The 13,841-nt window shown below is 36.1% G+C and overlaps 1 protein-coding gene across 1 annotated transcript in view; it reads right to left on the minus strand.

Moving 5' to 3' along the window:
- The window catches only part of Frmpd4 (FERM and PDZ domain containing 4), an 810,201-nt gene extending 800,356 nt beyond the window's left edge, over nucleotides 1-9,845 (minus strand). Inside the window, exon 1 of the mRNA XM_058572590.1 lies at nucleotides 9,629-9,845. The gene's annotated coding sequence lies outside the window, so the exon portion shown is untranslated. The remainder of the gene's footprint in view (nucleotides 1-9,628) is intronic.
- Nucleotides 9,846-13,841: the final 3,996 nt, after the last annotated feature.

Consider the following 13,841-nt stretch of genomic DNA (forward strand, 5'->3'; position numbering starts at 1 on the left):
CACAAACAGAAATATTAAAAGCCAGGACACTTGAAAGACTCATAAAGAGACATATCTATCAACTGGAGGGCAGAATATATGCTGGTAGTTGACCTTTACATCTATAGAGTTCTTCATGTAGATCTCACTTATTATTCAATTCAAATGGATAAATATTTATTCAGGAATATGAGATAGGAATAGGAATAGAAACATGCAATATATTTAAGAATGCTAGTATGTTGTAATGAAAACAAATAGAGAACAAATATCATTTAATAATAGTACACTAAACATATATTTGCATCAAAATATTTTAATATCAACAATAAAGCACCTAGAAGGAACTCAGGTATTTTGTAGTTATCAGAGAACAGTTCAATGAAAGAAGAGCAATTTAAACTTGGATAAGTAGAGGGATAAAAAGAAGTATGTAACTGAGTAATGGTGTTGATATTTTCTATACAAAAATGAACCAGCCCTATTAACAAATGCACTCTAGAAAGTCTTAAAGTACTTTATACAGTGAGTGACAATTTTAAATGGACCTTTAAAATTATTATTAACTCTAAGACACTCATAAATTCACTAAATTAGTAACTGGGGATAAAAAAATATTGTAGAATACATGCTACAGAAATAGAAATAGAATTTCAGAGATGTAATACTGGTAAAAATTGTGGAGGTGTGTGTTAAAGTCAAAAGATGACAACACAGGACCTCAAAGGTTAAAAAAAAAAACCACAAAAAATAGAATTGGAAAAAAAATGTAAAGTGTTTGGTGTATGTGGTGACCATCTTCAGTACTCTCACCTACAATCTGGGGAAAATCAGACAATAAAAAAACCAATATGGGCATAAGAATGCTATATGATTCTAAGTAATGGAAGAAAACAACAGGGGCCTCAGGAAAGGTGCAGTGGGTAGGAATGACATCTAAGGAATGTGGTCAGGAAAGATCTACATACACAAGGAGACATTCAAGCACTGAAAGGAGTGAGAACATTCCAAGGAAAGGAAACAGCACAAAAGTCCTGAATCAGAAAGCAGGGTTGGGACTGAGATAAAATTATCAGATTAAAAACAAATGATATAATAAAATAGAGAAATACTGAAAGAAAAATAACCAAAGAAAAATCAAAACATAATTACTAGAGCCAGCTTTCTGTATACGTGTGGGTCTATTCCTTGCTTTGAGGATTTGAGTTCCGCATTAAGAGGGGAAGATGGTCTTCCCAGGCAAACATACTAAAGACACAGAATTTACAACCCATTATCTTCCACCCCCTGGGAGGATTGTGTTCAATTGTGTCAGCAATTATCTCTAATACAGGATAACAATCTTCACCTGGGAGTGGGGTCAGAAAGGACAAAGCACAGTCACAGTTGGAGAAGGATCCTTCCATGCTATCAAATTGCCTGGGGAAAGACCTTCTGCCACCTCTGCTTTGCAAAGCACTGAGTTTTTCCATGCTTTGTAACCAGTAGGGGAAAAATGGTTTGTTTAAATCGATCTTCTCTCTGTAATTCCAACATATTTTCTAACTATTTCCTTCTGGAAGCCCACTTTATTGAGACAGCAGAAAATTCCTGTCAATGCCTTAAATGTTTTTAGAAAACTGGAGTGCATATTGGAAGAAAGCTATGAATGGAACACAAATGGAGTTGAAAGCATCAGTTATCACTGGTTATGAAGCTAGAATTAGACTGGTAGTCAATGTAGATAAGTAAATCGAGTCAGGTCGGGTCAAGGAAGCCAATTTTAAGTGAGTCTGGGAAGTTGGAGACTGTCCCCTGAGGGATCTTATCCAGAACCTGCCCCTGCTCCAACCTGTTGCCAAGGTAACCCATCCCAGGAATTGTCCCTCCCTACAGGGAGCTGTAAGGTTGTTAATTAATGTGTCCTGGGCTGCTCCATCCTGCCCTTCCCCCTTCAGCCCACCTGTTTCCCACCTTTTGGCCACCCCAGTGAGCATTCCTGGGCCTACTAGTCACTTATTCTGGAAGGAGAAAGATAAGGGGGAAAAGGCAGGAGAACACAGGAAGCCTAGGACATATTAAAAGGGCAGAACCCTCCTTCTTGGGATACCATGATACCAACTACAGCCCCCTTCTCCCTCGCAGGAAGAAGTCTATGTTACCCCTTTTTAAATAAATCTTGCTTTATATGCTTGCCTCAGCGTGCTTCTCTAATGTTCAAATTTCAACATGTGGGGAAGCAGGACTCCTCACCTCCTCACTGATAACCGGTAGTATCAGTTATACCTTCCGGATGTGTGTGGGAAAAATTGAGAAACTAACCAATAGTTAGTTTTCTCAGGGGTGTGGCAGAATAAAGTGCTCTCTCTAATTTGAGCATCTCACAGAGAACTTTAGTTTAATATTTTTTTGGCCATGAAATCATTTCAACTACTGAAAATATAGATGGAATGATCAATAATATTAATGAACCTTAATAAGATTTTGCTTTCTTTGAGTGTACATTCAGCTTAAATTTTAAGTAATAGCCTTCATCCACAGTTAATGAGATTGATACACAGTTAAATTAATAAGGTCTATTGAATAGAAGTGGTCTATCAGGTAGTACTTCTAAGGTTTTGTGGGGAAGGGTGGGAGGGCATGTGCTACTTTGAAGGAAGTGATGGGCCCTTTCCCTCAGAAAAATGCTCAAACAGATAAGAATTTCCAAAAGGTTTCAAGGAATTCTTAGATCCCCTTAATCTACTGTTGAAGCCCCCTGCTTTGAAGACATTGGAAGACAAAGAGTGTGACAAAAATAACACCTCAGATCCTCACAGCACTAGAAAAAAAGTTTTATCTGTGTAGGTGATACACACACCCAAGCAGGGCATGTAGACACGGGGCTTTATTAAAACATCAGATTTAATTATGTTTAAATGCACATAACATAAAATGTGCATCTTAGCCATTTTTTTTTCTGTACAGGTCAATAATGTCAAGTTTGTTCACATTGCTGTGCAATCAATCTCCAGAACACTTTCATCTGGTAAAACTGCAGTGCTACACTTACTACACAATTCCTTATTCCTACTTCCCTCAGACCCTGGCAACCACCATTGTACTTTCTGTCCAGGTACCTCATATCTGTGCAATCATATGGTATTTGGTATTTGCTTTTTTTGTGCCAAGCTTATTTCACCATGCATAATGTCTTCAAGGTTCATCCACACTGGAAGACACATCAGAATTTCCTTCTTTTAAAGGCCTTGATAGTATTACATTGTGTGCATATTCAGTAGTAGCCCCCTATCCACCATTACACTTTCCATAGTTTCAGCTACCTACAGTCAACTAGGGTCTAAGAATATTCAGTGGAAAATTCTAGAAATAAACAATTGATAAGTTTTAAATAACTTTTATTATAATACATTGTTGTAATTGGTCTGCTTTATCATTAGCAAATGTCATTAATCTCTTACTGTGCCTAATTATAAATTAAAATTTATCATATTTATGTATGTATAGGAAATATATATATATATATGGTTTGGTACTACCTGAGGTTTAAGGAGTCTACCGGGGACCTTGGAAAATATCTATATTTGGCTTATCCATTCATCCACTTATGGACACTTAGGATGTTTCCCACCTTATGGCTATTATTGCAAATTATACTGCTATAAACATAGGTGTACATATATATCTTCAAGATCCTGTTTTCAATTGTTTGGGAAATATGCACAGAAGTAGAATGAGACAGTGGTTTTGATTTATCCATTTTGCTGAGCCCCTGGATTCAAGGAACACTAGTACTCAACCATTTAGAAAGAGGTCCCTTGTCAAAAGGGCCCCACCAAAATGTGAAATTGTTGTTTTATCACCAAATTCATTACCAAGTCATACACACAACAGACATCCTTGGTCCTTATTCTATACTTCTCTTCCCTTATACAGAATTCACTTGCTATTTTATTCATTTCAGTATTTAAAAAAAATTCACAAGTATAATTTTATAATAAAAGAGACAATAAAGATTTTTAAAGTCTATTAGAACTAAGTCTCAAAAGGCATCTCAACTATCTCTTAAAACCAACAACTCAAAGGAAATTTATCATATGAATATAAGCAAATGAATATTTTATGGTGAAGAACTGTTAGGAATTTATTTGAAGACTTCCTATGTAGCATGGAACTGAGAATGACACATAATTTCTTCCTCCTCTTTCCCTCTAGTATTCAACATGATGCTGATTAATGAAACTGAGTGCAATCAAGACACCTTCAAAATAGCAGAGGTGTCTATACCCTCAATTATCAAAAGGAAAAAGGAAATAAGTTAAATATGTAGTTAAGTAAGTATACTTCTTTTTTTAAATTAATTTATTTATTCTAATTAGGTATATATGACAGCAGAATGCATTTTGCTTCATTGTACAAAAATGCATCACAATTTTTCATCTCTATGGTTGTAACTCTTTACTGAATATAAACAAGTAGTACCCCTGGTAATTTTAGAGGTGAAACTAATTAACCTGACATGTAGACCAGTCACTTAAGAAGTCCATAGTGTTCCCCCAAATAAGCAGTCACTTAGCTAAGAATGACCAAAAGTCCTTTATGAGCTAAGGATAAGCCAAGGGTAAGCAAATGACTCTCCCTCATGGATGTATTACCTGCCACAAGTTTCCTAAACTGTACTCCTTTACTGCCTCACCTCTGAACCTCTCAATTTATCCCAATTCCATCACAGGGAATATGAGGACTCAGGATGAAAAAAAGCATAATCCATTTTCTTTTATTTCCTAGTTATCAGAACAGCTGGAATTTTAATGGTTTGTTTTTTTGAGCTTCCTCAACATGGTGCATCAAAAGGTACTTGAGTCACAATAGCTCTAACAACACAGCTGGCCAATTTTGTTCACTAAAATGAAACACCAAATGCTCATCTACATTATTCAAAGTCAAACCCCAAAATTGGGCTTATGTCATTCCAAACCACTGTGAATTCACATCATCAGTAACTGACTTCAGAACACGCTCCTTTTGGAAGTGTACTTGATGACTGCTTTACAACTCAGCCTGTGTGTACATATTGGAGAATTAAGTCTTCTTCACAGCATAGAATTTCTGCTTGTTTGCTTATGGCTGTACTCAAGTGCCATGAACAATCATAAAGTATATAGGGGTGATATTTTCCTTATAGACACTAAGTGTTTCCAGAACAAGGACCAGGTCTACTATTCTTATCCCACTCCCCCTAAAGCTTAGTATAATCATCTTCATGTCAGAGTATGTATTGATTTTAAGACAGTCTATTCTAAGAAGATAGGGAGCTTGTTACCAGAATGTAAGAACAAAAAGAGTATTGGTAGATGAGCACCCTTGAGATTGTGGCATGAACTAGACAACATCTCACCAATTCTCACATAAGGACAAGTCTTGATGGAAAATCATTTGAGAATTGTGGTAAAAAAAAATATATTACTTAACCAACTTTTAAGACTCCCATTTCTGTCTCTGTGCTAGTGGCCCCCAATTTGTATTTTCAGCACAGATACTGCTCTTCACAGTTACCATCTACTAGATATCATTAACCTAGATGTCGCAGAGATACTTTACAATATAATAAATTTTCCAAAGTTTTGCTTATTTAGACCTTAAAATATCAGCTCCATAAGAGCCGGGCCATTGTTTTGTCACTTGGATCCTTAGGTCCTAGAATAGTGCCTGGCCTTTAGTGAGTGCTCAGCAAAGAAGTAGTGAATGAAATAATAATTGATGAAAAAAATGAAGAAAGTTTTCTGTTTACAGGCACTTGATAGTTAAGACAAACCATATACCTCCTCACATTATGTTATCCTTCCAGCCTACTCTCTGCTGCCTCATCCTCATTACCTCTAATGCTCAGAATCTACTATCACAACAAAATGCCCATTTGTTATACAAAGTCATCTATAAGCCTGTACCCTCTTTTAGCCTTCCTATCACTCCTTATCATTTAATTCCCAGTGCAGTATTCCAATCAATCATGCAGTGTTCTTTATCTTTGATCTCACTTAAGCTAGCACTTTTTCCACACTTATTTATATTTTAGAAAACATAGAAAATGATTGAGGGCAGATATGACCTGAGTCTCTGGCCCCCATAATACTTATGCAGCAATATCTGGGTACATTTATCACCCATTCACGGCATACCAGCATGGCATGTCACACTGGTTAGAAGTTCTGCTCTAAGGAAGTCTTCATTACATTCACTCCACTGGTATTATATTTGTGTTTGACCCTCACTCAATCTATGAAATTCTTAAGGGCAAGAAACTTACATTGTTATTTTTCATGTTTTAGAATATCATGAAGTAAAATTCACTTTCCTTGCGAATAGTTCTATAAATTTTATCAAATGTATAGGGTTATGACCACAATCTGGATGCAGAATTCCAATCAGGATAAGAAGGTGTTGTCACACTCTCATGCCATCCCTAACCCTTGACACCCACTTATCTGTTCTATGTCACTATAGTTTTATCTTTTTTTGAAAATGTTATATAAATGGACTATTCTGTGTGTTATCTGTTGCAACCAGCTTATTTCATTCAGCAAAATGCCTTTGACATTCATCTAATGTGTTGTATACATCAATAGTTTCTTTTTTATTGCTTAGTTGTATTCCATTATGAGGATTTAACACAGTTTGTCCATTCACTAAAGGATATTAGGATATTTGGGTGTTTCCAGTCTGAGAACGTTTTGATAGAGTTGTAAAAACATGGTTTTGAATAAAATTAAGTTTTCATTTTTCTAGAGGAAATATCCTCTAGTGGGATCATATGAGTCTTAAGGCAAATATGTTTAGCACTATGAGAAACTCCCAAACTGTCTCCAAACTAGCTGTCCTATTTTGCTTGTAAATTGTTCTGGCAATGTGTGACAGTTCCAGTTTTTCCACATTCCTGCCAGTATTTGGCATTGCCAGCATCTTTATTTTAGCCTTTCTAGGAGGAGTAGTGTGGCATCTCATTATAGCCTTGCCTTTATCTTCATATTCCAGCACTTTGCACAGTACTAGGTTCTCAATAAATATTTATTGAACTGAAATTAACTCATTTCATTTTTTACTTTTGTTTTTAATATCTACTAATAAGGGGTCTTATTTTCATTATACCTTCACTAAGCTTTGTGTTTAAAAAATGAAAATTGAAAAAGTTTGACATATTATACTCACTCTTGCTCTCCTGTATGGCCTCCTCTTCTCAAATTCTGTATGAATTATTCTTTCTATTAGAATATTATTATAGCCATCATACAGCTTTCACTCAAACTGAACTTGAAAGATTGCAAACAAGATTGGGGAAGGCTCTACTCTCACCACTCTTAGTATTAACACTCTTAGTATTAGAAACACTACCAGAAACTAGATCATTATATGAGCCAGAAACTGTGCTAGGAGCTGCTCTTAGTGATTCACTTGTTCCCCACAATCTCCTGAGGTAGAGATTCTCATCAATATCTAACCAACAAAAACTTCAACTGCTTTAATTTTGAAGAGTTATAAATCTTCAAGAAAGAAAACCATTTCTCCACATCAGTCTTTTGATAACTCCTTCAGATCAGCCATAAGGCACACAGATGGAGGACTACGAGAACTCTCAGTGTAGAAAACCTAAACTATTGATTGAAGGACAGACTAAAGATTTAGATCTTATTCTTGTGAAGTCAGCAGCACAGGTGGGACTGAACCAAGCAAACTGGACTATTATCACTTCTGGCTTTCTGAGAATTAAAACCCTCCATTGAATCTTGAACCATATTTACTTAGTACCACACTTCAGAGCATCCTTACCAGAAGCCTGAGCTGAAGTTATAATAATAGTTGCTTTTTATGTTTATTCATAAAAATTAAATAGTATTTTATGTGTAAAAGACAAAAATGTATACTAATCTGAATCATCTAATGACTATCAAATGTTTAACTGCATTCAGGGAAAACAAAGAACTTCAGTCTTTAGAGACATATCTAGCACTGATTCTAATAAAACAATATCTTTTACTAGGTACATGGAATTAAAACTATGACCGCAAAAGTACTGGATTGGAATTCAGTGGTTTGGCCTTAGTATTTTGATTTCAAATATTTCTAATCTTTTTTGTTACCTACACTCTTCTAAACCCATAAACAATATGCTTCAGTGAGCTTGAAGCTTAATCTATTTCTTTGAATGCTACTGGCTAGGCAAGATAAGAGGCACAATGCCAGGATCCCATGTTATAAGTAGTCACTTTCCATATCCCAAATATACAGTCATTTCACCTTGAAGTAGAAATCAGGAGGAAAATTTGTATACTAAAAATAAAATTTATCCAATGAAATCATATCACGAGCACACAGTAGCTCGTTGGAATCACAGTAGCTAGTTTCAAAATGTCAGACTCATGTGTTTTAGTGCCATAGAATAACAACATCTATTTCTAATTTTTCCTTACCGTGAGATGCTCAGCAGAAAGAGATCCCATCTCCAAACTGTTCTATACAAATAGTACCACCAAGCAATTATTGTCATGGAAAAATATGGCAACTCAAACCTATTTGGCTCAAAGTCCCAGGAAGTAAAAGTCAAGGGCAATGATTTTTATGAATTTGGAGAGCTTCTCTTAGCCTGTGGCAGTTTCTCTATACTTGGACCTGCACATAATGTTCTTATTGCAACGTTTAAATACTCAATACTCATAGAATCTATGGAAAGAATATCACTTAAACAAATTCATAAGTGGCTTATAATACAGTGCCAGTGATTAATGGGAAAACATTAAATAGCAGAACGACTGGAAACTTTCCAACCCGTCTTCCAAAGTGTATGCATTACTGATGAATTTCTCGCATTTGAAAGTTAGACAACCCCAAGAAAAAAATTACATTTATAAAAATCTAAGTCACTCAGCAGTAATCTGAACTTTCTGTAAAATTGTGTTTCTTTGCAAAGGAGAAAGACTTATTTATCAAGACCATTGAACATAAAGAAGCAATTAAATACAAACAAATTTGCAAAGCCAACATAGTACTTTTTGTTTAAAAATCAAAACTTTTCATCCTGATAGATAACATTTGTCATGGAGAAGATACAATTTTAAAAGAAAATAAATAGCACAATCCAATTTCCCTTGTAAAAAGTGCAGTCAAGGGCTGGGACTGGAGCTCAGTGGCAGAGCACTTGCCTAGCATGTGTGAGGCACTGGGTTCCATCCTTAGCACCGAATACAAAAATAAATAAAATAAAGGCATGCTGTCCATCTACAACTAAATTTTTTTTTTAAAAAAAGTGCAGTCAAAAGTTTACTCTGAATTATAGTCCATTATTATCCTACATATATGAACAAGCAGCTAAAATGAGTTTTTCTTTTCTCAAAAGTGTCTCTGGACATCTATTCTTAAGGAAATAAACAACCAAAGTCATGTTTGTTTTACAGGCTATTCCTGCCTTGCTTCTAAAATTCTTTTTAAGCATTAGAATTGTCTGAACAAAACTCAGAAGGACCCCATCACCTTTTTATCAAAGGCATCATTCTTGTATAATTCTACGACACAGCTTTCAACCCTTGACCATATAAATTCACCCTACTGAAGAGCACGAGCTAATCTCAGAAAACAACAAAAAGACCCCTGATATTTTTACTTGAAGACCATTACTCACTGGCAAATATGTTGTCCTTCATCCTCTGCTGCCTTGCTGAAGCCCCAGGGACTGGAGAAGGTCTGCCAATTTTCTCCTTCAAGATCCTCCTCCATAGTAGGAAGCCCAAATAGTTCACCTTTTTCCTGAGGATGAAAAGAAAGAATCCTTTTCTTTATTCTTTTATAAGAAGAATGATTGTATTCTAACAAACAAATGCTATCCAAGAAGAGTGTGAGAGGAAGGAGAGGAGGAATCGATACTGAGAAGCCAATCATATTTCATCACTCAGCTACTTGGAAACCAGATATACTTAAACCATCACATGCTTTGAGACATTTGAGGATGCAAAAGAGAAATAGATCTGTCTTTTGTAAATTATTAACAGGGACTTTTTTCCGACTATTAGCAAAGGTGCACAGGTTACTAACTAAAGGGTAAAAAAATCAGATTCATCATGAAATACAGAAAAGGACAAGTCCAGAAACAAGGGCTTTAATCAGAGTTCTTCCACTGACCCTTACAAATCAGGACAACCCGTGCAGTTAAAATTGAAGTGATATTACACTGGGAATAAAGTGACAACTTCTGAAGGTTTGAAGAAACCATACTGCAGTTTCAGCATTTACCTCTGATGAAAATGAATAATTTGCTCCTTCCCATGAGAGAATTCACTATGGGATATTTGGCGCTCCAAGTTGGAATGAAGCCACCTGCACACAGTTCTCACATCCCTCCTAGATTTCAAAGTGCTGCTGAACATCTCCCCTGGCTTTCTTGGGTTTCATCCAAATTTGAGATTTAACACATCTACCTTAAAGCTATTTGAAAGCTGCCAATTTTAATGCTAGATTCTACCCAGAAATTTAAACTCAGTGGGAAAATGCTGATCCAGAAAGCCTTTAGAAAGCATTGGCTTCCCATGGCAGGAGATATTTGAGGCATACTCTAATGGGTGATATGGAATGCCTCTTTTTCTCTAGATCAGAATGTCTTAGCCTCAACATTGAATTTTGGGGCTAGATACTTCTTTGTTGTAGGGGGCTATCCTGTGCATTATAGGCTGTTTAGTGGCATCCTTGGCTCACCTCAGTAGATATCAGTAGTACCTTCTCCTTGTAATCATAAAAAAAATGTCTTCAGACACTGGCAAATAGCCCCAGGAGAAGCAGAATCACCCTCAGTTGAAACCACTGCTCTAGACACAGTTTTTAGTATGATCGCTCAAAGAGGGTGAATATTACTGTGCTGTTCCATGGGAATGCTACATCTGAGATGGCCTCATTCCAAAGGCAAAGAGTAAGTAAACAGTCAAGGCTTTGGGTGAAACATAGGACTCATATCCTCAAGTGCGGGTAGTTAGACTTGTCAAAATGGAGGAACATTTAAAATAGGGGAATATCAAATCTCCAGTGACATTTGCCAAACCTCTCACAACCAAACCTTCCAGTTTCCAAAACATTGGGAATACATTCATTTCTCTTTCATTATACATTCTTTATTTTACCTTGGTTTCTGTCATTTCATTGCAAAAATGGTCTGTTCTGGCAAACTATTCCTAGCTGATCTTTGAGAGCAAAGCAAATCAAGGAGAATATATATTTCCTGCAGAGTTTTGTAACCTTAACCAACCCCAATTGGGATGTTTCCTTAATAGCATTAGTTTCCTGCAAAAAAAGACAGTGTGTGTGTGTGTGGGGGGGGCTCTTTTCAATTAAGTATACTCAAAGCAGTTTATTTAACTCCAACACTGAGAAAAATAGGTAGATGATTTCACAAGCAAATGTGCAGTCAGCAAGTCCACAGGTGATGGTATCTCATTAAGAAAAATGGCATGCCAGAGGGCAAAATAATGCAGAATGGACGTTGTCTTGGGAATGGGACTGGTCAAAAGGAAGGCAAATTTCCTCCAGTGGTAAACTGTGTCAACATGGCTTTATATCCACTCCAGGGCTTATTTTGGAGATTAGTGTGGCCAGTCACTAAAGGTCTGAGATTTGTGATTTAAAATTCTTATGGGAAAGGGAAGTGAGTGGGCAGAAAAGAGGTGGTATGTCCCATTTTCTTTGAGATAATAAGAGGCTAAATGTTAGCACAGCAGAACAATGTTCTCCTATGGGTGAACCTTGCTCCCTTCTAGGGACTGGAGTCTAGAAAAAAGAATCTTACTGCTTGGGAAATACCCAGGGTGCTCAGAGTAGCCCTGATGATGAGAGCGAGGTCTAGGAAGCAGAAAGTTCAAGAAACCAAGACTCTTATTTCTAGGGTATTTTCCAGCTCTATTTCTTGGTTGTAAGTTGTGGATTTTTCTTTCCTTTTTTAAACTTGGAAACACTCATTTCTTAATAAAGTTGAAAGCTACCAACTGTGTTACTAATTTTTTTTTTACATCATAACTGGTTATACCTATCAAATGGCCTGGCAACAAATACAAAAGAATTAGATCACATGACTCTACATGGAAAGGTGTGTGTGTATGATTATATAGGGAGATGATAAAGGAAATATCCATGAGCCAGGTGTAGTGGTGCACAACTGTAATCCCAGTGGCTCTGGGAGGACTGAGGCAAGAGGATCGTAAGTTCAAAGCCAGCCTCAGCAACTTTGCAAAGACCTAAGCAATGCAGTGAGACACTGCCTCTAAATAAAATGCAAAAAGGGCTGGATTTGTGGCTCAGTGGTAAAACACCCTTGGGTTTAATCACCAGTACTAAAAAAAGGAAATATTCATAAGCAGCCAATTTGAAAAAATTCATATCATGTTTTAATTTTTGTTTATATAAAATTAGAAGTTTTTTAAACAATTAAAGGTGTAATTTAATTGCAGGTCTTTAAAATATCTTATAAACATAATTATTCCTTTTGTACTAGGTAATAGAGAAATAAGTAAAAATACTTTCTTATAGTTGAGAAAATAATGTTATAGTCCTCTAGGTATGTTGAGAATTATTCAAAGATCTTTGGCTCTTTGGATAATATCCTCAGTCCTCAGTCCTATCTTCTCTCTTTAGCCTTTTATTTTTTTCTGCCCCTCCCTTTCTTCTTCCCCTTCTCATAATTTCAGGGCCACTTAGCTTAAGTAATGCAATTAGCTCCCATTATTTTCAATCTTCAAACATTTTTTTTCTCTTTCTCCCACTGGAAAATCATTTTCCTTCTTCTAGATCAAAACCAATTCTTCCTTAAACATCCAATGCATATCCTACCTTCTGTAATGCCTTCTACTTTCACCAAGGGAATGACTCTCCTCTCTTCATTAATTCTGAAGACTCTGTTTCTCTGTAAAAATTGCTATTGCATTCTATATTATATCACAGATACTTGTGCTCACTATCTCTGATATATCCAAGCCCATGAGGGTAACAAGTTTTGTCTACTTTGTTCATGGATATAACCTAGAACAATGGGCCAAACCACAGCAGACTTTAAATAATAAAAATCAAAATAAGTAATTTTTTTTTCCTACTGGATCAAGTTCTTCAATGCAAAAACAAAACAACCCCCCCCCATAAAGAAACCATTGTCATGCTGTGCTTATCATGGGGCACATAGTGTAATAGCTCAATAAATTTTAATTATGTACAAGTGAAGAAATATATCAGCTTAAAATATATTTTTGTCATTTTTTGCCTCTCATTCAAGGAGGAAAAAAATGTTAATGAGGCTTTCCAGGCAGGCATATTAACTGAGATTTTAAATCCCATATATAGCCACTTTCATTCTTAAAAAATTCACACTCCATTCCTCAGAAGGATTGTTTTCAATGATCACTTCCCCCTTACTTTGTAAAAGGAATCACATATGGTTATTCATGCCCAAACTTCAATGAGAGGATATGGTACTTTCTTATTTAACAGGTAGGGGAAATGAAAGTATATTTTCAAAGTTTAAACATGAACAACGTCTATCAGACTCATTGGCTAGGGACTCAAGGGTCATGGAACTGGATAGCATTCCATCTTTAGTTCAAAGAGAATTGTTTTATTATCTGGGAATTTTAGGAAAATCTCTGGTGGCTGAGCATGGTGGTGTACACCTGTAATCCCAGCAACTTGGGAGGCTGAGGCAGGAGGATTGCAAATTTGTGGCCAGCCTCAGCAATGTCTGAAAAATAAATAAATAAATAAATAGATGGGACTGGGGATGTAGCTCAGTGGTAAATTACCCCTGGGTTCAATCCCCAGTCATCCGACCCTCAAAAAAAAAAAAAAAAAAAAAGAGAAACAAAGAAAGA

Source organism: Marmota monax, unplaced genomic scaffold (assembly GCF_021218885.2).
Source record: "Marmota monax isolate L192 unplaced genomic scaffold, Marmota_monax_Labrador192_F-V1.1 WCK01_AAM20220418_F8-fsc00089, whole genome shotgun sequence".
Classification (NCBI taxonomy): domain Eukaryota; kingdom Metazoa; phylum Chordata; class Mammalia; order Rodentia; family Sciuridae; genus Marmota; species Marmota monax.